Source organism: Triturus cristatus, chromosome 10, assembly GCF_964204655.1.
Source record: "Triturus cristatus chromosome 10, aTriCri1.1, whole genome shotgun sequence".
In the NCBI taxonomy this organism is placed as follows: domain Eukaryota; kingdom Metazoa; phylum Chordata; class Amphibia; order Caudata; family Salamandridae; genus Triturus; species Triturus cristatus.
In genome coordinates, this window is record NC_140593.1 from 1,005,337,980 (window position 1) to 1,005,361,380 (window position 23,401).

At 50.5% G+C, this 23,401-nt stretch overlaps 1 protein-coding gene and 2 pseudogenes across 1 annotated transcript in view; all 3 read right to left on the minus strand.

The window, feature by feature from the left end:
* The window catches only part of B9D1 (B9 domain containing 1), a 493,702-nt gene that overhangs the window by 408,083 nt on the left and 62,218 nt on the right, over nucleotides 1-23,401 (minus strand). The window lies entirely within an intron of this gene.
* Nucleotides 12,316-12,434, minus strand: LOC146796417 (5S ribosomal RNA; annotated as a pseudogene).
* Nucleotides 19,259-19,377, minus strand: LOC146796418 (5S ribosomal RNA; annotated as a pseudogene).

The window sequence follows — 23,401 nt, forward strand, 5'->3', positions numbered from 1 at the left end:
TCCTTTCCTTAGAATAGCTATCCAAGCAACACCTCCACGGAGGTGGGTCTGCAAACATGATTTAAACTAGAATGTCCTGCAGGACTGAATGGGTAAAATGCCCATTACGACAAACTCGACTGTTCAGGCAGTAGTGCTTGGCGAACGTGTACAGATATCCAGGACTAGAACTCTGCGTGCTAACGTAGTGGTTGCAGCTTTCGCTCTGGTGGAATGATCATGCAAACACTCAAGGAATTGCTTCATGGCCAATGTTTAGCAGATCTTAATGCAGAGTACAATCCATCAAGAGATGGTTAGTTTCTGCATAGCCTTCCTTCCCTTTCTTGGCCCGACATTCCACACGAAGAGTTAATCGTCCACCCGGACATGTTTTGTGCGGTCAAGGTAGAACGACAAGGCTCTTTTTAGATCCAGCCAGTGGAATCTCTCCTCTTCCTAAGAGAGATGAGGCGAAGCGTAAAAGGTAGGCAAAGTGACGGACTGGCCTACATGGAACTGGGTGATCATCTTCGGCGAGAAGGATGCTCGAGTCCGAAGGACTGGATTGTCTGGGAAGAAAGACAAGTAAGGAGGCTGAGATGATAATGCCTAAAGTTCACTAACCCTCCGGGCAGATGTTATTGCCAACAGAAATGATGGTGAGAAGCCTAAGAGGGCAGGTATAAAGCGATTCAAAGGGAGCTCACATCAGAAAGGTAAGAACCAAGTTAAGGTCCACTGAGGCATACCAAAGGTAGCAGGAGGAAACAAGCACTGCAGATCTTTTCGAAACAATTTACAAATAGGGACTTGTAGAGGGAGGGCTGATCTAATAGCTGCAGAAAAGCAGATATAGCAGACAAATAACCCTTCAACGTGCCCAATGAGGAGTCATGCTGGGCTATGGTAAAGACGAAGAAAAGAACTTGTGAAAGGGGTGCAAATGAGGGGTCAACCTCTTTGGATATACACCATGACAAAAACATACTCCAATGGCCGGTGAATACCGTTTTGGTGGCGGGACGTCGAGCTGCCAAGATAACATCACAGACTTCGGGCAGAAGGTCAAAAGCTGTCAGCTGGTGCCGCTAAATCACCACACATGAAGGCAGAGCGTTGACAGGTTCAGGTGGAGAACCCTCCCCTGCTGCTACAACAGAAGATCTTCTCGAAGGGGCAGCCTGATTGCAGGACTGATGGACATGCTCCACAGCTCAGGATACCAGACTCTCCGAGCCCAGTCTGGAGCCACAAAGACGACTCCTGATCATCATTTGTGATCTGCTTGAGAATTGTGGGCAGGAGTGGTATTGGGGGAAAGGCGTACAACAGGCCGGGGATCTACTTGAGATCAAAAGAGAGTCAGAGGACGAGCCGCCCTTGAAACTCCAGCACGCAGAAGTGTTGACATTGTGCGTTCTCGGAGGTGGCAAACAGATCTAACCATGGTTCTCCCCACTGCTGAAAGAGACCTTGCACCACCTCTGGGTTGAGAGGCCATTCGGGATCCGCTAGGCATCTTCGGCTGAATTTGTCTGCTCTGACGCTCAGAGAGCCTGCTAGAGATTCATCCACCAAGGAAATGCCCTGATGTTCCAGCCATGTCTAGAGATGCACAGCCTCTAGACAAAGGGTCCACGGCTCCACTGCGCTCTGTTTGTTGCAGTACCACATAGCGATGGTGTTGTCCTTGAACACCTACACTAGCCTTCCTTTTGATGAAGGGTAGGAAGGCTTTCAATGTCAATCGGATTGCACGAAGCTCAAACAGGTGTCCGAATTCCGCAAGAGACCAGAGTCCTCTTATCTCCACCTCTCCCAGACGGCTACCCTATCCCATGAGTGACGCATCTGTCACTCCCGTCAGATCTTGTTGGGGAAGGGAGAGAAGTCTGCCACAAACTCAACTGCAGTCTGTCAGTCACCACTGCAGATCTTTCACAGTGCCCTCTGAGATCTGGACACTGTTAGAGAGATTCCACTGATGCTGCGCCCACTGGAACTTGAGGTCCCACTGCAGAGCCTGCATATGCTAACAGGCATGCATCACTAGTAGGATGCAGGAGGCCATGAGGCCCAGCAGCCTCAGAGTCCATCTCACCGAAACCCAGGATAGAGGCTGAAATATCTGTATCATAGCCTGAATATATCAGACTCGCTGTTTGGGTGGATAAGCCTGAAACTGCTCTGTGTCCAGAACAGCGCCAATGAAAGGGAGCATCTGACAACCGGTCAGGTGTGACTTCGGCAGTTAATTGTGAATCCCAGCGAGTCCAGGAGGTCCACTGTAGTTTGAAGGTTGGAATACACTGCCTGGGGTGAGCCCACCTTCAACAGTCAGTCGTTGAGATGGGGGAAGACTGGCACACCTGATCTCCGCAGAGGAGCTGCAATTACTGCCATCACCTTTGGGAATACCCAAGGAGTGCTGATAAGGCCAAAGGCGAGCACGGCAAACTTGAAGTGCTTGTGGCCTACCATGAACCGCAGGTAACATCTGTGGGCAGGCAGGATGGGAATGTGGCAGTTTGTGTCCTGCAAGTCCAAACGCTAATATCTAGTTTCCCAGGTCCAGGGCAGATAGAACTTGAGCAAGAGTGACCATTTTGAATTTCTCCTTTTTCAGGAAGAAATTGAGAGGATGCAGGTCTAGGATAGGACAAAGGACTCCATCCTTTTTGGGCACCAGAAGTAGCAGAAATAACAACCACAACCTACTTCTAATGCCAGCACCCTCTCTGTGGCTCCCTTGGCAAAGAGAGCTGCCACTTCCTGGCAGAGAAAAGACATGTGATCCTCCGTCAGCCTGTCGCAAGTGAGTGACATGGGTGATGGGGTAGTCATGAAAGGTAGGGCGTAGCCCTTTCAGACAATCTGGAGAACCCAGCAGTCGGGTGTTTTTGACCTCCAGTGGTGCAGGTGATGGCGCATCCGGTCACCCACTGGGTGCCCATGATAGACGGAGTGCAGAGGTTTGTAGAATGCAGCTGCCTGGGAAAAGGGGTGCAGTGGACTGGCCTGACGTCTGGCTACCTGTAGGAAAGGGACCTTTTTGTAGGGTCTGCCCCACACTTTTTTCCCCCATGCTGATGGTTATGACTCTGAAAGTGCACTAAAGCCTGCTATCCAGACTCCTGTGCCAGTACTCTCTCCCTAAATATGATGCATGTGAATTGGTAACCCCAATTGGCAAGGTTTATAAGTCTCTGTACAGTGGTACCAGTGGTACCAAGGGCATGGGATTTAAAGGGGTCACCAGGGCCTGAAGCAATGATTGTGCTACCCCGAGTGACCCAAGTAAATAGATGACAGCAGTCCTGCCATTGCAGACTGCATGAGCAGTGCAAATTGCTATGAGTAGCAAGGTCAAATCACTATTTTTTATATGTGCCAGCCACCCCTAAGGTAGGCCTCCCGAGCCCAGGAGGCAGGGTACATTATATTAAAGGTGAGGACATGCAAATGCAAGCTTACTTGTCCCTATAATAGCATCTTTCCATAAGAAGCTTTTGTAAGTGTTCAGGGGGCCATTGGATAACATAGTCTGGCACTCTGGTACCCGGAGGTTGCCAGCTCCACTATAGTACCACTGACAAGTATCATGTTTGGTATCAAACAACTTGTCACATCAAAGCTGCCCTTTTTCCAAAGTCGGATTTAATGTGACATGCACCCAGGTGGATACATTAGAGGTTGCCCACCTGGGTGCCCAAGTCTTTCCTGTGCCCTGGATGACAGCCTGCAGTGCTGCCGCCAAGACAGGAATCTGACCCCCCTGCCAGGAGGTGTGAACACTCACAGGAGTCAGAAATAAAGGCCTGCCTGAGCAGGAGGTGTCACTTCCCTCCCAGACAGAATGGCTACTCAAGTGGCACATCAAGGTGTTGAGCTTCAAAGTTCTCACCACCTCCGACAGGGGACGAGGCTGCCTACCAAAGGAGGAAACATCCAACGCCCTGCCTCCAGGCACATTTGTACGCGACAGTGAGAAAATTAGGTAGTTAGGAGATGTACACTCCCAGAACGCTAGCTACACCCCTAGGGTGGGCTACATGATCTGTACTGCTGAGGATTTGTTCTGCCATTTTGAAAAGTGGCAGAATAGAGGGTTCTGGGTAGAAAAGATGGCACACCTCAGGGGAGAATTAGCAGCTGGGGCTAGTAGCCCATTGGCTACTTGCACCCACACCCCTAACACCCCTAAATCTAGGATTTAAGGCACCAGAACTTCATATCTGCTTGAATTGCAAGCAAGGACAAAGAAGAGACCCGTGACTGCAACTTCAGGACCTGCACAAAGCAAAGGTGCAATAATCTGCACCTGTGGCAACCACCCTGCAACTGCACAATCACAATAGTCCTGGACCAGAGATTGGCTCCAAAGGAAAGACTAATCCCTCTGCAAGTGAAGGCAAATCCAGTACTCCCTTGGACTATAGGTACTAGCCCCCAGCAGCCCGCACGTACATCGCACTCGCGGAACCAAAGAATCACTGGCCATCGGGCCCACCAAGGGATCTCCTAAAAGTAATGGTTTAGTGCATTGTGGGAAATGTAGTCCAGACCTCCAGCAAATTTCACGCAGCTACTGTTTTCCCCAGACTCAAGGACGTTAAAGTAACCAAAAACTGTATTTGCTACTACTAAGGATTGTTGGTGGCCAGTCGGGCTACCACTATCTTTGTTCAACGCTGTTTCTCAAGGGAATATCACAGCATCTTCAACCCACTGCCTCAATGGCTTCGTCAATGGCCCCGTTGTTGAGTTTTTGCATCCCGTTCCTCACCGGCACCATCAAAGCAGCAAAACCAGCACTGCAGCTCCCGCGTTCAGCACCAGGGACAGCCAGAACAACTCGGCACCCGGGCCCTACGAGCTAGGCAAAATTCAACTGACTGTCGGAGCCTAGTCCTGGGACTCGCATCATCTTACCCTGTAGTGGTTTCCACTGGAAGCTACCTGGAAGTTACCGAGTGTCACTAGTGTGTTTTCCCATTGACCACAACATTATTGTTTTGAAAGAGTTAAATGTAGCGATTTATGTTTCCTTTAAAAATTAATATCTGCAGTTATACTCATCTGATTGTCTTTTTTTTAATGTCGGAAATTATATCATAATCTGCTCTACTTTATACTTTGGTGTCAGATTTCTTTTGAGTCGTGTCAATTACTTATCGTCGATGTTGGTACTCTGAAATGCTTACCACGTTACTCTAGTGAAGTCTGACTGCTCTGTCACACCACAAGGCCTGATCTAGGGATTTATTGGTGTGAATCCAATGGACTTGTATGGGGTAACGTGAAGGTATTACAAAGTGAAGCCTAGCCAGCCTCATTGTAGAATACCCCACCTTTACTGACCCATGAAGTCTGTGGGTACCACGTCCTTGGCCACGCCGGGGCTGGGAAGCTTGCATGCCATGATGGCTGAGCGGGTAAGAACATGCCTGGAAGCCCCTTCTGTGGCCACAAAAGGTGGATTGGTGTTGGCGAGGGGCCATAAAAATACCTAAGAACCTGCCTGTAGCTCTGCTATCCTTGAAGCGCTCCAGCACTGAGTCCGTCGTGTCTCCAAAGAGACTGAAGCCATCAATGGGCATGTTCATAAGCGAGGCTTGGACATCCCCCGCAAAGCCAGTGGTTCTCAACCAGACATGGCGTCTAAGGCCAACTGACGATGAAACTGCTCTGCCTAGCAAGTCGGTCGTATCCAGTCCACAAAGTATGGTGAACTTAGCTGCCCCTCTCACATCAGCCATAGCCTGGGAGAGTATTGCCTAGGCCTGCTCAATAACCATAAGCAGCACCTGCACAACTGCGTCTCCCAGTGGGAGTATTAGCCCAAAAGGCATGCAGTGTTTACTGACCGCAGTGCCAGGCTGGTGGAAGAAAACATTTTCTTCCCCAAGGGACCCAGCCTCTTGGATTGCCTGTCGCGAGGAGATGTAGGAAATGCACCAGGATGTACTTTGGCAGTGGAGGCTTGGACCATCAAGCTCTCAGGGGTGGGGTCCTGGGTGAGGAAACTGGAGTCCTCTGGGGCGGGGCGATGGCGGCGTGCAATTGTCCTATTCACAGGAGCTCCTGTGCAGGACTTGGACCAGACTCAAAGTAGGACATCTGTCAGGGTTTCATTAAATGGGAGAAGCAGTTCAGATGAGGTCAGTCCTGGCTGAAGCAACTCCGTCAAGATGCTGGTCCCGACAGCCACAGTGGGCAGCTGAAGGTCAGATCTCAACCGCCTGACTCACCACCATTGCAAATGGGGCTCCTTCCTCCGTAGCCATAGGAGGAAAGACCAAGCCAATATCTGGAAAGGTGTCCAGTCTACTGGCGTCCACCAGATTCTCACACCAGGTGTCCTTGGTGTAATTTAGGGGCTGGTATCCGTCAGAGTCCAGTGGCCCCTCCCATTCATCCCGAATTCCTAGATCATAGGAATGGGGCACAGGCTCCAGCCTGGAAGGAATGCATCCTGTGAGCACCGGAGTCTGTATCAAATGACGCCCATCCGGCTCGGTATTAGAGTAGAAGATGAGAATGAGGACAGTGCCACCAGTGGGCGCAGAGGACGTCAGCAGTGGGGCAGGTGCTGGGGAAGGTCAAGGTGGCTCCACCAGTGCTGTTCAGATCTGTCCATAGATCCCAGGGGCCCTACTGGCGCCAGGGATGAACCCACTGACGGAAGTCCAGGAGGGGCCCTTACCGAACCAGTGGAGCCTGAGGGCATGCCAGCAGGGCCCAAATGAGGTGCATGGCCTCATAAAATTCAGGGGTGGGCAGGGTTCGTTCCGGCTCAAGGAAACACAGGGAGGCGCGAAGACGGCCCAGGCGTAGTCTCAACCAGAGAGCCAGGCCGTGAATGCTGAAGTTCCTTTGTTTCGTCGGATGACTTTGACGGACTGGGTGAAGTTGAAGACCTCTTCAACTTCTTGGCCTTCTTGTGTTTGTGGGACTTACCTGAACGATTGTACGACTTTGAAGTGTGACTACTAGCACCTACAGCACTAAACCGATCCTGGGACCATCATCCCGACCTGGATTGAGACTGTAGGGGCATTGCACGACAAGGGGCAAGGAGCTTGAGGGACAGCTCCCTTGGGGTGCATGGTGCAACAATTGACACAGGTCATGCTCAAGACACCGAAGGCAGACGAGGTGTGGGTCCGTCACTGACATTTGTCGGTGACTGGTGCCACAGGGCTTGAAATCAGCCTTCCTCGTAGACATTCCTATGTCTCAAGAAATCGACAAAAGGTTGAAAAAAGATCAGTCAGTTAGTGACAAGGTAACTTTTCTCCGGATCTGCGCTGACTGGCACGGAAAGAATGGAACTGAAGGCAGCAGGCTGGGGTGGTGCCTATATAGGTGCCATTCATGTCACTTCCGGCACGGACAACATCGACACCACGCACAGGTGAACAATGCCACCAATCAGAGCGCAGGGATACTGCTCCCTAAACATTTCCAGATCCAGTCTGATGCCTGGGGATAACTCTAAGGCAAATTACCTGTAGCTAGAAGGCTCTAGCAGATAATGTCTCCTTACTTTGCAAGGACTTCACTGCATTTTTATTGCCAGCTATGTGCAATCAGCTTCAGTAATAGTTTTCAAGGCTTTTTACCATTATGGCATAGTACTGTGGTGAGCATCGTTAAAGTCCAACCAGTCTGGATGCCTGTTTGGGTCTCGCATTAGCCAAGTACTTTTTGCTTTTACCACAGTTTTATGCCCATTATTCTTTTAGTGACATTCAGACAGGTATTTTCATTCCTTGATCAGTTATTGTGCCTTTCACATTTTTCTGCCATCAAGGCCATCAAACAGCAGAGGGCAGTGAGTGGTCCCTCTGAAGCCATTGGCTACGTTCACAATTTAAGGCGCACATCCACACACAATGTAGTTCCCTTATAATATGGAAATGTATGGTTTTTGAATCCAAAATAGTATTTTAGCCATGACGTCTTTTTTAGATTGAGAGCCTAGCAGCATACGCAGCAATAAAGTTTTGCAAAAATCATAACAGAACAAAAAAGGCATTGACAAAGTCAAAAGGCTGGTGAGCAACGCCAGAGCTATTGGTATTTCCAAATGCTTGTTATCGTGTGCAGACTGTTAGGATCATAGTAGCTGTTTTTCTTGAATTAGTCCCACATTCAAGCGCGACTTAGTTTTACTTCATCATAGCTGCGGTATTATGCTCTCCTTTTGCTCTATTATGCATCTTCCTCAGTTTGACTTTTAAAACGTTGGCAAGATCTATTAAACCAAGTGATTAAGAAACGAAACAATTGGGATGTATTTCCAGAGGCTTCCACACTTATCTTTGAAGAAGCAAGAGACAAACAACTAATCTATCTAAGGTGGAGTTTATCCTCAATTATTTCAAGATCCTTTCCTTTGGGAAATTGTTATTACAGCTAAAATTAACAGTAAAATCAAGTTTTCATCTACTCTTAACATTAGCCTATTGGGGTCCTTCACTGGAATAGGAAGGACATGGCTTATCAGTAGTAAGAAGCTCATATAAAAGTTAATGTATCATAGATGAGCATAGATGCTGTTAGAGAAGAGTAGGCCTGGGCGGTAAATTCCGTTCCGCTCGCGGAATTTGCGGAATTTGGGTAATTTCGAGTTCCGTGGAGAACGCGGAATTGCCCAAAATTCTGCGTTCCGCGGCTTCGCGGAATTTTTTGCTTGTTCGCGTTCTCAAAATACGTGTTTGCGAGATATTTCCCCCTGAGCATGCAAACAGCGTTCGCAAACAGGAAAAAAGCATTGCGAACAAGCAATTCCACGTGTTTGCGGATTTTCTCAGTTCTCGCTGAGATTTTTTACCATTTCGCAGAGCTTTACGTAGCGCGACTACGCAAATTCCGCCCACCCCTAGTGAAGAGGTCATGCTCAGGCCTGCTATGGAGAAGGGAAGAGATTATTTTCTCATTGAACCCTCATGGAGAGCTATGTCTTTAGAATGAGGAAAGGAGTTTGGAGAATGGATAAGTTACTAGCCAATTTTTTTAATAACTGTAACGAAGCTCTACAAGGCAAAATATTATAAAGCTGGATGAAGAAAGGCCTATCAGGGATTAGTGATCCTCTCATGCGACCTCTACAGCCAACTGAGCAAACGCTTGTGGAGAATGTTCATTGGACAACATAATTGGGCGTTTCCTCATAAGATCCTTACAATATGCAGCTCCAGCCTTGACTGAGAGGGTTTAAAATGATTGGAGACAAATGTATGGGTTGAATCCACTAGAAGAGAATTAATGTGTTACTTGGGTAAAGGAAGATGATTTTTAGTGCCAGTGAAGTGTCAGTGAGAGGAGACTCGATTTCTTGCAAACCCTATCCAGGACTTACAACAGGGAGTAACTGAGAATTATTTTTGATTTGACTTTTAAAATGGACATTGTGACACCCAACTACTCTTGAAGGACGATTCCTGTGAAAAACAGTCAGGCCTAAAATAACAAAACAATGCTTTCAATCTGCAAGGTCATACAACAGTTGCTTGCTGTATCCTTGTAGGCTCAGTGTGGTCCAGCTCCAGTCGAGACCCTGGTTGGAAAAAAGGGCAAGCGGGAGGTCACAAGCCTCAGCGGTCGTTGCCTCCTCTCCCCACAGGTGGTCTGAGGGCTCCAGTCTCCTATCTCCAGTTAATGAAACAGTGACTCCTGACAAAATGCTTACAGCATCAAGCCAGGTGAGCATGGTGAAACAATACAGAGAATCAAGGGGGCCAAGATGTACCCTGCCACTCCACAATCATTTGATGAATCTACTTCTGTGACTGCTGCTGTGCAATGGAGAGGCCTGTGCGGCACAAGCAGAAGGGCACGAGCGTAACTAGCTGCTTTTGCGATAAAACAGAAAAGACAGCACATTCACGCTCACTCATTCGCCGTCTCTCTTCCCGTTCATTTGCTCTCAGCTCCTACTCGCTTATTCTCATTCACTCCGACTCACTCACTGTTACAATCACATACTATCACTCATTCTCTCTCCATTACACGCATTCACTCTAACTCGTACTCACATTCATTCTCACTCAGTCACTCTTACTCACTGTCACTCACTTTTACTCACTCTCAATCTGACTCACTCAGTCATTCACTTTCGCTGTAACTCACACACTTTTACTCACACATACACACAGACATGCTGATACACACGTAACCATACATGCTGTCTCACACACACACACTCACTTGCATGCATGCTCACATTTTAAAGCACTTCTTACAGCACAGATCCCATTTCAGCTCCTAGTGCTCCACTGACCTCCAGAAGCACCGATGCATGAAACTGCAACCTAGAGCCAGTGAGGTTGCAGCGATCAGATGTTCACCTCTTGCTTTTTCAATCCAGCCTTCCCTAACTCTGTGATGAGCTGAGTCAAGGGACTACACCAGCCCTGGATAATGCTTCCGATGGCTGGTGCAGGGACCTTAATATGCCTTTGCAAGCCATCACACAGAGCCGGAGACTACTGCTCAAAGCGGGATCGGAAATGTGTGTAGTACACATTAGAAAATAATATGCTATCATTCATTATTGAAATAATTTTTTTTAAAGGTCAGGAAAGAAGGAGCCCATGTGCCCATAAGGGTGAGCCGCAACTTGATGAAATAATATTAGATGAGATAGTTGAGGCTGACGAGTAAATGGGGTTAAAGGGATCATGAAGGCCGACTAAACGGGGTGCGGAAAGGCAAGTAGGTTGTCACAGAATGACGAATGGTGGTGGTGGGGGGAGAGCACCGGATGTCCAATAGGGGTAAACCAGAGGATGAAAACATTCTAAGGGGAAACCCATGACTGATTGTGAAATGTTCAGTAGTGTACCACTAGCATTTGTCCAAGCAGTGTTTCCTAAAGGATCAGTTTTGTCTCCCATTATTTTCAACTTTTTATGGCTTTGGTGGACTATTGGAACAAGTCTTCAGTGTCTAGAATTATCATCATACTGAAGAGCAATAAAAGCAATGAGTCAGAGGATCATGAAGCAAAAGAGGGAAAGGACAACAAAATACAGAACCAGGCAATGGCAAACAAGGTGAATTAGAAAAGTTAAAGGAGTAGATGTTCAAAGAGGAAGAAAAGCACAGGGTTACAAGGAGCTCTGGGTGGCCAGCTGTGGGGTGAAAGGTCGATTATTGAAACTGAGTGGCAGGGGGTCTTTAACAGAGGGAGATCCACAGGGTGAAGAGCAGAGAGGCCAACATGGACAGTAAGAGAGCAAGCTGAACAATGGATGGCAATGGCTTAACGTAAGGAGTGAAAAAGCAGTCCATGTGGACAACCACATTAGTATGTCTAATGCTACCCACTGGGCGAGGAGGACATAAACAAATCATAGGAAGAGCAGGCCAACGAGGGATGGGGAGGAAGAACAAAGCAAGTCAAAAGGAAGTGGAAAAGGAGCAGCACAGGACCAATGGGTGGCGGAATGCTGGCTATGACCAATAGATGGAAGTCAGGAGGTGGGAATCACTAACTGGGAGCGAAGAGAAGGAAGCATAGGGGACTATGAGGGAAAGACCATCAGAGGGAGAGCAAAGCGTTAGTGACTAACAAGGCGGAAAACATTACTTGCCAGAACTGACCCAGCCAAACAACTGAGAGGAGACAAGAAGAGGTGCGTACAGAGAGGCAAGGCCACAGGTCCAGCAACACACCAATGGCGAGAAAAGACAGAAGAGCTGGGTGAAACAAGCCCGAAAGCAACACCACCACCTCCAGGGAGCGACCACGAGCCAGCAAGCACAAGCCCACCAGACCCAGGGCCAAAGAAGAAGAGCAAAAGCGCAAAAAGCCGGGAGCCCCTGCCGAGGTTTGCAAACAGAGCCACCTCCAGGGACCCAAACCGTGCCCGGAACAAAAAGGACACAGCTGCCCAAAGGCAGACGGAAGCCACTGGAAAAAAAAAAACCGCATCAGAGAATCAGGCAGGACTCCCCCAGGAGAGAAACAGTCACAAAGGACAATCCCCGGACCCCAGCCAAAGGGAGTAAACCCAGCAGCACGCTCGGAGTACGCCCAGCCTGGAAACAAGAAGCCCCCGCACGGCCGGAGGAAACCCCAGACAAGCCAAAGGAACGGCCAACAGAAGCCAGACGAGAAGCCCGCCAGCAGGGGGACCAACCGACCCCGCACAGACCGGGAACCCAAGCGCGCCCCCCAGCCCCACAGGCCGGCAAGAAGGCCGCAACCACCCGGGAAGGGGACACTAGAAAAGGAAATACCACAGGCCGCACCCATAGAAAGGGCGGGAAAGGAGCCGCATGCCCAACCCGCGACCCAGAAGAAGGGGAAGAGAAATAATAAGCCTACTGCACCTGGTATTCCCAGGCGGACTCCCATCCAGGTACAAACCAGGCCCGACTCTGCTCAATTTCTGAGATCAGACGAGATCAGGTGCGTACAGGGTGGTATGGCCAAAGGTGAAGACTAGAAAGAACCTGAACCCATGAAGGCCCAGTAGTACGGAGACCCACCGGACGGGAAGAGCCCCCAAGAGAAGGACAAAGCACTGCCAGTCAACAAGGCACAAAAACTCCAGCAACACTCCCCGTGGAGGACCCCGACCAAGCTAAACAACCCCAACACGAAATCCAGTGGGGCAGAGGACAAACAAAGGGGGGAGCGCCTGAATCGGAAGAGGACGTCACCACTCACAAAACCAGATGACGGGGAACAGGCACAATGAGGCAGGTAACCAAAAACCAGAACAACCAGGGTGGAGAAATACCAAGACCCCACCGACAAACAGGATCCAGATGAACAGGTCCCGCTGGAGAAGAACCGGAGAGACTGCCAAAAGCTAACCCGCAAGCACAGGCAAATACGTATACCCTAGCAGAGGTGTGTGCCGAACCCCCGAATCGACCAAACAGTCACCACCAAAAAGCCATAGACCAACCAACGAGCTACAGCACGCAGGACACGGTCAGGTGAGCCCAACAACTGAAAAACAGGAGACAACAGAGCGGCACAGCAGAAGGCAGGACCCAGGGAATCGAGACAGATGTCACCCAGGATGTGAGGAGAGGCAACAGGTGGCCCCCAACAGAGCCCCAACGGACAAGAGCCGAGGAGAAGCACGACACGGAAGGGAGATCAGTAGCCACCTGCCGGGCCAGGGAGGAGGAGGAGAAAAGGTGTCACGGCCACGGCCACGAAAAAGGCAAGCCCTTCAGGATCAGACAACACCCCCAGAGAAGCAAGGGCCCACATGATGACCACAGAAGCAGCCCTGGGAAGGAGGGACAGGAAGTATAGCTGGCCGCCCTCAGACACGCAGAAGCCAACGGCCCCGGAATCCCCATGCGGCCGCACAATCAGGGACAACCAGGTCAGCATCCGCACAATCACCGAGAGCAAGCGGGGACAGGAGCCAACTGGGCGAAAGGGCCGGAAGCACAAAGCCAGGAAAGGGAAAAAACAGGCAGTGAGAAACAGCCCAAAAACCCAAAGCCATGGCCCCACGATACACACCCCCAAACGGCAATACGGCGAAAACTAGACCGCCACCGCAGTAGGGACGCCTCCGGGTAGCCATGCGCTCAATAAGAGCTAATTAATAATAATAATAAGTAGGGTGAACCTCACAGTCATAAGTCAGATGTAAACACATACCCCTGGAAAAACAGGCACCGAAAAACAGAAGGCCGTTGCAGATAACCAACACAAAGGCACACAACCTAACAACCCCAGAAGGAGGAAAAGAGAAGTGGACCTGTCGGGAACCGAACCTGGGACCAAGAGGCCAACAGAGGCAGCTGCAGCGAACATAGTCGTTCACTGAGCCACCAGACCTGGCTGCGAGGGAGAACCAAAGAAGCAACATGGCCAACCGTATCGACTGAGAACACACCACCAGTGAAACCTCAGGACAAGAACAACCACCTGCGGAAGAGACATCGACCAAAAACACCAGGCCACGGGGACTCACACAGGAAAAAGACAGAAGAGAGAGAGGGCGAGCGGACGCCCACCACAGCTGGAACATGTAAGCACAATTGGAAGGAACCAGGGAAAGGTACAACTGTCAACTGTGTCAAATCCGCCCCCAACGGAAAAGCACAATCCCCCCAAGAAGAAGTACCCCAAAACAGCCAGGGAGCAACAGGCCCAACGATCGGACCGCAAGAGGCAAAGGACCGTGGGCCAAGGTGGCGCTGCCCCCAAAGGCACCCTCCACCGGAAAACCAGTGGGAGACGGAGGCGGGAAGGACCGCCTACTCCAAACGCCGGCCGGGGAACAAACGAGAGCCTTACGGCAAAACAAAGTCGGAACACAACCCGCTCCGCGGGAAGGGTGCAATGCCCGAACGGTCCCACAGGAGGCCGGACACCAAATGCAGGAAGCGCGTCCCCCCGCATGCAATTGCCAAGCGGAGATAGCAACAACCGCCCGTGCTGCACCACGAGCATGGGCGGACGAGGCCGGGAGGACAGAAGACGGCAACCGAGCAAGACCCGGACTTCGACATAAGGTAAGCCCAAGCAGCTCCTCGGAGCTAAACAAAATCAAAGGGGGCTTCACCGCAACCCGCGGGCACCATAGATGGCAACCCAAGACGGAAGGAGACAGCGAAGCGAGCCCCCTGCGGGCCCCACAGCCAAACGCAGCAGTAGTGGAAAGCGCGCCCAGGAGCCGGAGGACAGCCCGCCGGGCGCCAGCCCCAACCAACAAGATCGACTGAGCAAGGCCAAGCGTTTCCAGCAGGGACAGACAGGGGCCCCTGGGAAAGGCAATTCCCAATAAAAAATGTCATCACGGCTGCGGGGCAGAAGGGGCTGACAGGAGAGCCCCATACCCCGCGGCTACCCCCATTAACCCTTGGCTCGCTATAGCAGAGCCTAACCGCCCCTAAAGAGAGGAGACGGGGGAAGGAAGGGGGAGGATCCCCAAGCGCATGGGCCAGCTAGAGCAGGGCCTCCACCCAGGGACCCAAGTTAATTCTATAGCAGGAACACACTTACCTGACAGCGCACATGGAGAGTCAGCGCAGAATCAAAAAAACAGGCTGAAAGGTTGGGCCAGCCCACCTCTTATAGTGGTCAAGGGTGACATGGGTCGGCCATATTGGGAAGGGATGGGAGGCATGGGAGGCTAACAATTTTTGCTTTGGTGGGTTCTGGTTGGAGCTGAAGCTCACTTAGTTATTGATGTGGCAAGGAAGACTTACGAGGAGGTTATAGATTCCTCTTTGGGGAGACAGAGGAGGGAACTTTGGGAGACAGTTAGGGGATATGAAGTGCAAAGTACGGACACTTAGGAGTGGAAGAAAAAAATGCAGGAAGGTGACAAGAGAAGGATACCAGATGCAAAATAATAGCAGGTGACCCGCGTGGGTGTCAGAGAATGCCCATTTAGGGCGCAAAAAGTGGAAATCTTGGGTGGGAGCAGTGAAGGTGCCCACGGGGGGGGGGGGGGGGGGGGGAGAGAAGGTTGCTCATTTTTTTGGCTTGTTGAGGAGAAGAGGCTGGACCATTTAGCTGGCATGATGATCTCGTGATAATGGTCAACATCAGGGAAGACATCAATGATGTTGGCTGGAAAAACAGAATGCCAGAAGGTGCAAGTAGAGGCTGCCCATGTGGGTGACCATTTGTGTGAAGGAAAGGGTGAGGGTTTTTTTTGGGAGGGAGGGAGCCTGACCAATGGGGTGAACAGGGTGACTGTGGTATTGTTCTCTGTTTGCATGCCTTTGTGCCCTCTTGCTGCTGTGTAAGGTATTGTCCACATCAGTTGGTGTTCTTCTCAGCAGTTTGATCTTGACTGCTTACATGGCGCACACTGTGTGTGGGCACTAATTATAGATGGATCAGCCTTCATCTTCCCCATGTCTTCTTTCTGCCACCACATGGACGATGAGTTGCTGGGCCCCACTACAATCACTGATGCACTGCGTGTATGCTGTATAACATATATGTCACTTTTGTGGATTTCTCCAGATCTACACAACATTGGTAATCTATTTGAGCATGCAATATCTTTACAAGCAAGAAACCAATTCTGAAATGAGTCGTCGTGATACGGAGCCTGTTTCTGTTCTCAACAGTATTTGTTTATTTTCTAGGGCTGCATACATAGTGCGTGCGCACCACCTACTGCCTACTAGCAGTAATGCAGCTAATGCCAAGTACATTAACACCACGTTTTGTCAGCAATTTGAAACGCATACGTGAAATGTATAACCAAGGTTGTGTTCACTGCTTTTAGTCAGTACTATAATTACATCATAATATTGTTGTAACAATAGACCTCTTTGAAGTACAAGTGTGGAACACAGTGAAACTCAGGAACTTGCCAGACGTTTATGACTGAAGACAATTGTGACTAAGTAGAAGCCTTCACAACACTGAAAAGATTTTTTTTTCTCTTCAACAGTTTCAAACCACTGTGACACCACCATTATTAATAGTTCTCTTCTGGTTCCATTTTACCAGCCATTAATTCATATTAAGATGTCATAATACAAGCTTAGTAATACATCAAAAACATTTTTCCTGGGACATTAAGATCACAATTGTTTTAAGGGTATATAGGGTAATACATCCGCTGGAGTTTTGTTTTTTCCCCCCAGAGTTTTATATAGCACAAACTTGACCCGAAGGTATCGGGTATCAGAGCGCTCTACATGAGCAACAGTTACGTTACACAAGGACACATTCATTTTGTTAGGCACAGGGAGATAAAGGGCCAGATGTACGACCAAGGAATTTGCAAATTGCAAATTGCGTTGCAATAGCGACTCGCAATTTGCGAGTCGCAAATTGGTATGTACTACAGTGTCTGTGACACTGACGTGATTCCCAATGGGGTCGCAAACTGCATGCCTCATGCATATTCATGAGGCCCTCACAATTTGCGACCCCATTGGGAATGGCCGGCCCTTTCAGGTATGGTGGCCTGCAGGGCTCAGTAGACCTCCATGTCTGGGACTGCTTTTAAATAAAGCAGTTTTTTTTAATGCAGCCCTTTTTCCTTAAAGTAAAATGAGATGTATTTGAAAAAAGAAAAATGAAACGTAAGCGGGTTTCCAAAGTGCTACCAGACCTCGCTGGCCTAACGCTTGCGTTCACGCGAGCGTGCACGCGCGCAGCCGCCAATCACTGCTGCGCGCGCACCGCTCGCGTGCTTACCACACAGCGCGTCCCGTCCTCGCGACCACTTTCGCTTTGATCGCGATTACTTTCGCTTTCACCTCCAGAAGCACCGATGCATGAAACTGCAACCTAGAGCCAGTGAGGTTGCAGCGATCAGATGTTCACCTCTTGCTTTTTCAATCCAGCCTTCCCTAACTCTGTGATGAGCTGGGTCCCCGAGTCAAGGGACTACACCAGCCCTGGATAATGCTTCCGATGGCTGGTGCAGGGACCTTAATATGCCTTTGCAAGCCATCACACAGAGCCGGAGACTACTGCTCAAAGCGGGATCGGAAATGTGTGTAGTACACATTAGAAAATAATATGCTATCATTCATTATTGAAATAATTTTTTTTAAAGGTCAGGAAAGAAGGAGCCCATGTGCCCATAAGGGTGAGCCGCAACTTGATGAAATAATATTAGATGAGATAGTTGAGGCTGACGAGTAAATGGGGTTAAAGGGATCATGAAGGCCGACTAAACGGGGTGCGGAAAGGCAAGTAGGTTGTCACAGAATGACGAATGGTGGTGGTGGGGGGAGAGCACCGGATGTCCAATAGGGGTAAACCAGAGGATGAAAACATTCTAAGGGGAAACCCATGACTGATTGTGAAATGTTCAGTAGTGTACCACTAGCATTTGTCCAAGCAGTGTTTCCTAAAGGATCAGTTTTGTCTCCCATTATTTTCAACTTTTTATGGCTTTGGTGGACTATTGGAACAAGTCTTCAGTGTCTAGAATTATCATCATACTGAAGAGCAATAAAAGCAATGAGTCAGAGGATCATGAAGCAAAAGAGGGAAAGGACAACAAAATACAGAACCAGGCAATGGCAAACAAGGTGAATTAGAAAAGTTAAAGGAGTAGATGTTCAAAGAGGAAGAAAAGCACAGGGTTACAAGGAGCTCTGGGTGGCCAGCTGTGGGGTGAAAGGTCGATTATTGAAACTGAGTGGCAGGGGGTCTTTAACAGAGGGAGATCCACAGGGTGAAGAGCAGAGAGGCCAACATGGACAGTAAGAGAGCAAGCTGAACAATGGATGGCAATGGCTTAACGTAAGGAGTGAAAAAGCAGTCCATGTGGACAACCACATTAGTATGTCTAATGCTACCCACTGGGCGAGGAGGACATAAACAAATCATAGGAAGAGCAGGCCAACGAGGGATGGGGAGGAAGAACAAAGCAAGTCAAAAGGAAGTGGAAAAGGAGCAGCACAGGACCAATGGGTGGCGGAATGCTGGCTATGACCAATAGATGGAAGTCAGGAGGTGGGAATCACTAACTGGGAGCGAAGAGAAGGAAGCATAGGGGACTATGAGGGAAAGACCATCAGAGGGAGAGCAAAGCGTTAGTGACTAACAAGGCGGAAAACATTACTTGCCAGAACTGACCCAGCCAAACAACTGAGAGGAGACAAGAAGAGGTGCGTACAGAGAGGCAAGGCCACAGGTCCAGCAACACACCAATGGCGAGAAAAGACAGAAGAGCTGGGTGAAACAAGCCCGAAAGCAACACCACCACCTCCAGGGAGCGACCACGAGCCAGCAAGCACAAGCCCACCAGACCCAGGGCCAAAGAAGAAGAGCAAAAGCGCAAAAAGCCGGGAGCCCCTGCCGAGGTTTGCAAACAGAGCCACCTCCAGGGACCCAAACCGTGCCCGGAACAAAAAGGACACAGCTGCCCAAAGGCAGACGGAAGCCACTGGAAAAAAAAAAACCGCATCAGAGAATCAGGCAGGACTCCCCCAGGAGAGAAACAGTCACAAAGGACAATCCCCGGACCCCAGCCAAAGGGAGTAAACCCAGCAGCACGCTCGGAGTACGCCCAGCCTGGAAACAAGAAGCCCCCGCACGGCCGGAGGAAACCCCAGACAAGCCAAAGGAACGGCCAACAGAAGCCAGACGAGAAGCCCGCCAGCAGGGGGACCAACCGACCCCGCACAGACCGGGAACCCAAGCGCGCCCCCCAGCCCCACAGGCCGGCAAGAAGGCCGCAACCACCCGGGAAGGGGACACTAGAAAAGGAAATACCACAGGCCGCACCCATAGAAAGGGCGGGAAAGGAGCCGCATGCCCAACCCGCGACCCAGAAGAAGGGGAAGAGAAATAATAAGCCTACTGCACCTGGTATTCCCAGGCGGACTCCCATCCAGGTACAAACCAGGCCCGACTCTGCTCAATTTCTGAGATCAGACGAGATCAGGTGCGTACAGGGTGGTATGGCCAAAGGTGAAGACTAGAAAGAACCTGAACCCATGAAGGCCCAGTAGTACGGAGACCCACCGGACGGGAAGAGCCCCCAAGAGAAGGACAAAGCACTGCCAGTCAACAAGGCACAAAAACTCCAGCAACACTCCCCGTGGAGGACCCCGACCAAGCTAAACAACCCCAACACGAAATCCAGTGGGGCAGAGGACAAACAAAGGGGGGAGCGCCTGAATCGGAAGAGGACGTCACCACTCACAAAACCAGATGACGGGGAACAGGCACAATGAGGCAGGTAACCAAAAACCAGAACAACCAGGGTGGAGAAATACCAAGACCCCACCGACAAACAGGATCCAGATGAACAGGTCCCGCTGGAGAAGAACCGGAGAGACTGCCAAAAGCTAACCCGCAAGCACAGGCAAATACGTATACCCTAGCAGAGGTGTGTGCCGAACCCCCGAATCGACCAAACAGTCACCACCAAAAAGCCATAGACCAACCAACGAGCTACAGCACGCAGGACACGGTCAGGTGAGCCCAACAACTGAAAAACAGGAGACAACAGAGCGGCACAGCAGAAGGCAGGACCCAGGGAATCGAGACAGATGTCACCCAGGATGTGAGGAGAGGCAACAGGTGGCCCCCAACAGAGCCCCAACGGACAAGAGCCGAGGAGAAGCACGACACGGAAGGGAGATCAGTAGCCACCTGCCGGGCCAGGGAGGAGGAGGAGAAAAGGTGTCACGGCCACGGCCACGAAAAAGGCAAGCCCTTCAGGATCAGACAACACCCCCAGAGAAGCAAGGGCCCACATGATGACCACAGAAGCAGCCCTGGGAAGGAGGGACAGGAAGTATAGCTGGCCGCCCTCAGACACGCAGAAGCCAACGGCCCCGGAATCCCCATGCGGCCGCACAATCAGGGACAACCAGGTCAGCATCCGCACAATCACCGAGAGCAAGCGGGGACAGGAGCCAACTGGGCGAAAGGGCCGGAAGCACAAAGCCAGGAAAGGGAAAAAACAGGCAGTGAGAAACAGCCCAAAAACCCAAAGCCATGGCCCCACGATACACACCCCCAAACGGCAATACGGCGAAAACTAGACCGCCACCGCAGTAGGGACGCCTCCGGGTAGCCATGCGCTCAATAAGAGCTAATTAATAATAATAATAAGTAGGGTGAACCTCACAGTCATAAGTCAGATGTAAACACATACCCCTGGAAAAACAGGCACCGAAAAACAGAAGGCCGTTGCAGATAACCAACACAAAGGCACACAACCTAACAACCCCAGAAGGAGGAAAAGAGAAGTGGACCTGTCGGGAACCGAACCTGGGACCAAGAGGCCAACAGAGGCAGCTGCAGCGAACATAGTCGTTCACTGAGCCACCAGACCTGGCTGCGAGGGAGAACCAAAGAAGCAACATGGCCAACCGTATCGACTGAGAACACACCACCAGTGAAACCTCAGGACAAGAACAACCACCTGCGGAAGAGACATCGACCAAAAACACCAGGCCACGGGGACTCACACAGGAAAAAGACAGAAGAGAGAGAGGGCGAGCGGACGCCCACCACAGCTGGAACATGTAAGCACAATTGGAAGGAACCAGGGAAAGGTACAACTGTCAACTGTGTCAAATCCGCCCCCAACGGAAAAGCACAATCCCCCCAAGAAGAAGTACCCCAAAACAGCCAGGGAGCAACAGGCCCAACGATCGGACCGCAAGAGGCAAAGGACCGTGGGCCAAGGTGGCGCTGCCCCCAAAGGCACCCTCCACCGGAAAACCAGTGGGAGACGGAGGCGGGAAGGACCGCCTACTCCAAACGCCGGCCGGGGAACAAACGAGAGCCTTACGGCAAAACAAAGTCGGAACACAACCCGCTCCGCGGGAAGGGTGCAATGCCCGAACGGTCCCACAGGAGGCCGGACACCAAATGCAGGAAGCGCGTCCCCCCGCATGCAATTGCCAAGCGGAGATAGCAACAACCGCCCGTGCTGCACCACGAGCATGGGCGGACGAGGCCGGGAGGACAGAAGACGGCAACCGAGCAAGACCCGGACTTCGACATAAGGTAAGCCCAAGCAGCTCCTCGGAGCTAAACAAAATCAAAGGGGGCTTCACCGCAACCCGCGGGCACCATAGATGGCAACCCAAGACGGAAGGAGACAGCGAAGCGAGCCCCCTGCGGGCCCCACAGCCAAACGCAGCAGTAGTGGAAAGCGCGCCCAGGAGCCGGAGGACAGCCCGCCGGGCGCCAGCCCCAACCAACAAGATCGACTGAGCAAGGCCAAGCGTTTCCAGCAGGGACAGACAGGGGCCCCTGGGAAAGGCAATTCCCAATAAAAAATGTCATCACGGCTGCGGGGCAGAAGGGGCTGACAGGAGAGCCCCATACCCCGCGGCTACCCCCATTAACCCTTGGCTCGCTATAGCAGAGCCTAACCGCCCCTAAAGAGAGGAGACGGGGGAAGGAAGGGGGAGGATCCCCAAGCGCATGGGCCAGCTAGAGCAGGGCCTCCACCCAGGGACCCAAGTTAATTCTATAGCAGGAACACACTTACCTGACAGCGCACATGGAGAGTCAGCGCAGAATCAAAAAAACAGGCTGAAAGGTTGGGCCAGCCCACCTCTTATAGTGGTCAAGGGTGACATGGGTCGGCCATATTGGGAAGGGATGGGAGGCATGGGAGGCTAACAATTTTTGCTTTGGTGGGTTCTGGTTGGAGCTGAAGCTCACTTAGTTATTGATGTGGCAAGGAAGACTTACGAGGAGGTTATAGATTCCTCTTTGGGGAGACAGAGGAGGGAACTTTGGGAGACAGTTAGGGGATATGAAGTGCAAAGTACGGACACTTAGGAGTGGAAGAAAAAAATGCAGGAAGGTGACAAGAGAAGGATACCAGATGCAAAATAATAGCAGGTGACCCGCGTGGGTGTCAGAGAATGCCCATTTAGGGCGCAAAAAGTGGAAATCTTGGGTGGGAGCAGTGAAGGTGCCCACGGGGGGGGGGGGGGGGGGGGGAGAGAAGGTTGCTCATTTTTTTGGCTTGTTGAGGAGAAGAGGCTGGACCATTTAGCTGGCATGATGATCTCGTGATAATGGTCAACATCAGGGAAGACATCAATGATGTTGGCTGGAAAAACAGAATGCCAGAAGGTGCAAGTAGAGGCTGCCCATGTGGGTGACCATTTGTGTGAAGGAAAGGGTGAGGGTTTTTTTTGGGAGGGAGGGAGCCTGACCAATGGGGTGAACAGGGTGACTGTGGTATTGTTCTCTGTTTGCATGCCTTTGTGCCCTCTTGCTGCTGTGTAAGGTATTGTCCACATCAGTTGGTGTTCTTCTCAGCAGTTTGATCTTGACTGCTTACATGGCGCACACTGTGTGTGGGCACTAATTATAGATGGATCAGCCTTCATCTTCCCCATGTCTTCTTTCTGCCACCACATGGACGATGAGTTGCTGGGCCCCACTACAATCACTGATGCACTGCGTGTATGCTGTATAACATATATGTCACTTTTGTGGATTTCTCCAGATCTACACAACATTGGTAATCTATTTGAGCATGCAATATCTTTACAAGCAAGAAACCAATTCTGAAATGAGTCGTCGTGATACGGAGCCTGTTTCTGTTCTCAACAGTATTTGTTTATTTTCTAGGGCTGCATACATAGTGCGTGCGCACCACCTACTGCCTACTAGCAGTAATGCAGCTAATGCCAAGTACATTAACACCACGTTTTGTCAGCAATTTGAAACGCATACGTGAAATGTATAACCAAGGTTGTGTTCACTGCTTTTAGTCAGTACTATAATTACATCATAATATTGTTGTAACAATAGACCTCTTTGAAGTACAAGTGTGGAACACAGTGAAACTCAGGAACTTGCCAGACGTTTATGACTGAAGACAATTGTGACTAAGTAGAAGCCTTCACAACACTGAAAAGATTTTTTTTTCTCTTCAACAGTTTCAAACCACTGTGACACCACCATTATTAATAGTTCTCTTCTGGTTCCATTTTACCAGCCATTAATTCA